General features: G+C 35.9%; 1 protein-coding gene and 1 long non-coding RNA gene across 3 annotated transcripts in view; one reads left to right on the top strand and one right to left on the bottom strand.

Annotated features, from left to right (window-relative positions):
* LOC103514715 (diphthine methyltransferase) overlaps positions 1-1,697 on the bottom strand; it is an 8,568-nt gene extending 6,871 nt beyond the window's left edge. Inside the window, exon 1 of one of the 2 annotated variants that reach the window (XM_017446336.2) lies at positions 1,492-1,697. The gene's annotated coding sequence lies outside the window, so the exon portion shown is untranslated. Of the gene's footprint in view, positions 1-1,346; positions 1,455-1,491 lie in introns of those variants that run through there. The other variant, XM_026827605.1, reaches the window with a different exon arrangement.
* Positions 444-1,262, top strand: LOC113469738. The gene is made up of 2 exons (XR_003393070.1): positions 444-909; positions 1,129-1,262. It is a non-coding gene; the product is annotated as an uncharacterized LOC113469738 (long non-coding RNA).
* Positions 1,698-3,023: the final 1,326 nt, after the last annotated feature.

Genomic DNA, 3,023 nt, shown 5'->3' with positions numbered 1-3,023 from the left:
TTTAGCTTCCTATTGGTCTTTTTTTTTTTTTTTTTTTTATCTATTACTTAAGTAGGTATAGGTACCTCTCTAAGGACGGCTTAAAAAGAAACAAAGGCCTCAAAGATGAAATCAAATTGAGAAGATCCTGCTATCATATCTATTACAAGTTTTGTGTGACATCTAAGATTTTAAACAGATAGCAAATACTAAACCAGAATCTTTGGTTTTAAAGAAACAGGGTCTATGAACACAATATTGCAAGGGTAAGTCAGGTTGTACTCTTCAAATTTGGGAAGCAAGTATGCAAGAGAACAATATTTTATCAAGTGATGACAAAACATAAATGTGAGCTTTCAGTTTAAATAGGTAGAGTTTTTGGGTATTCTCATCTTTCACAACATCTGATTATTTTAATTTGAATAACAGTATACATGTTGCATGTAATATTGATCAAGTGATGACAAAACATAAATGTGAGCTTTCAGTTTAAATAGGTAGAGTTTTTGGGTATTCTCATCTTTCACAACATCTGATTATAACAGTATACATGTTGCATGTAATATTACAATTGAGAACATCATTATTGTCGTGCACTTCTTTCAGCTTCCATGAGGCATTCTCTAACTAATATTCTGGCATGCACGATACTCCTTTTCAATCTTTCCGCAGAAGTTCTGCTCCCTGCATAACTTGGTTGGATATCTTTACCCATGTCTTCTATTACAGCCAAGAGCTGAGCATATTTACACACATCATTTTCATTGTTAGGAGACTCACTCTTCTTTGGTACAGGGGTTGTAAATATTTCTGCTAGTTGTGTCGGAGATTGATTGTCTACAAGTTTACTTGTAATACTAGATGGTTGAGGTGAAGGAGATGAAGATGGTGATGGAGATGTCATGGGCACAGCTGTGATGGTAATATCAGGTGGTACCATTAACTGTTCATTCAGGGATTTCCCTGATCTGAAATTCAGGTATTTGTCCCCCATTTTTTTGGTTGGTAGGTAGGTAAGTATTACTCAGTTTTGCTAGTTTTTAAATAGTAGATTTGATGTTTGGATTCTGTAAACAACACAGACACATTAAAAATTAGTTATTTATGTAGGTATAAACTTTAATAATAATTACCTGATGGTAATATCAGGTGGTACCATTAACTGTTCATTCAGGGATTTCCCTGATCTGAAATTCAGGTATTTGTCCCCCATTTTTTTGGTAGGTAGGTAAGTATTACTCAGTTTTGCTAGTTTTTAAATAGTAGATTTGATGTTTGGATTCTGTAAACAACACAGACACATTAAAAATTAGTTATTTATGTAGGTATAAGCTTTAATAATAATTATTACTGTGCAAAGGAGTTACCTAACTTCTAGAAGAGGATGTGTTGGACTTGGAAGTTGATTGTGGAATACCCCAAACTAAATGAGCTTAGCTGGACACTTGACGTTTCTGAAAAGCTACATGAAAGGCCTGTAAAGATCATAATAGGGAAATGAGGAAATCTTACCCAAGAAATTCAGTAAGTTGGCAGAGGCAATCAAGTGCTCTCAAAAAACACCGTAAGATGGTATTTAAAATTTTAAATGGGATAAACACTAAATGACAGACATTAACAATTTAATTAATTAAAATTTCGAATTAATTATTAGATCTAACTTCCTGCTTTTTCATTTAAGTTTTCCCAAGTTCAAAGTTCCAAACTTTTTTTTTTGTTTTTCAAATTTTCAAAAAAATTCCCTTCTTTTGTTTACGAAATATTGACGTTGATTTTTTTCACGTGGTCGATCCGGATCATCTGATCATGGAGGATCAACCAATCACATTCGATTATTTCGTTGATTTTTTTCCTCTGATCATCCACTCGAAACACTGCTCGACTACTGCTGCTGCGAATGGTTAAAAATAGAACTAACCATTTTTGGCGGGAAATTTCAAAAAATTATTAGACCGAGCTCGGGGATCTCCATCGCAGTCGCAGGATGGAAAACATATAAACGTCCGTTGGCTTTTGAATTTTGAGTGAGTTCAGAGCAAAATAAGCTGATCATCCACTCGAAACACTGCTCGACTACTGCTGCTGCGAATGGTTAAAAATAGAACTAACCATTTTTGGCGGGAAATTTCAAAAATTATTAGACCGAGCTCGGGGATCTCCATTCTCCATCGCAGGATGGAAAACATAACATATAAACGTCCGTTGGCTTTTGAATTTTGAGTGAGTTCAGAGCAAAATGAGCCCACTTGTGACTAATCACGGTGAACAGTTTCCGTATTTCCGTTATTTCCGTATTTCATTGTGCTTTCTTTTCCTTTGTTAATTTAGTATTGAGAAGTTCGCGGAGTTCGATGATAGGTCCTATCACCCTTGAGTCCTGATCCTAGAGTTAGGTAAGTACCTACCTATTACTTACTGTGATAACTTTTTTCCTTGGAACAATGACACTAGGATTTGGCTAACTGATGATGCCGAAGACGGGCGAGCTGATAGGTAGGTAGGTATTAGGTACCCTTTTGGGGGGGACTGGGGATGATTCCAGTGAAGGTAGCAGTAGGTATCTAATGTGGGAGTAGGTAATACCTACGAGTACCTACATAGTATCATTAAAGATAACTTTGGTTACTTACTGTGATAACTTTTTTCCTTGGAACAATGACACTAGGATTTGGCTACCTGATGATGCCGAAGACGGGCGAGCTGATAGGTATTAGGTACCCTTTTGGGGGGGACTGGGGATGAATCCAGTGAAGGTAGCAGTAGGTATCTAATGTGGGAGTAGGTAATACCTACATAGTATCATTAAAGATAACTTTGCTCTTCGCTACTTTATTAGTTTCTCTAGGATTTAAAGTTACCAAATAGAGGTTTCTACCTACCTACTAGCCCACCTAGAAGCTGTTCCTTTTTCAGGTCATAAAAATTAAAATCTCATAAAACAGCAACACGTTGGAACAACTTGAACCGTATTAGGTATCAGTCAATACCTACCTATAATAAAAACCAAAAACAAAGAGGCAGTTGGGAAAAAAAAACTTTAATAA

Source organism: Diaphorina citri, unplaced genomic scaffold (genome assembly GCF_000475195.1).
Source record: "Diaphorina citri unplaced genomic scaffold, Diaci psyllid genome assembly version 1.1 scaffold1207, whole genome shotgun sequence".
In the NCBI taxonomy this organism is placed as follows: Eukaryota; Metazoa; Arthropoda; class Insecta; order Hemiptera; family Psyllidae; genus Diaphorina; species Diaphorina citri.
The sequence above is the reverse complement of the archived record's forward strand: the minus strand, read 5'-3'. Positions and strand labels throughout refer to the sequence as shown.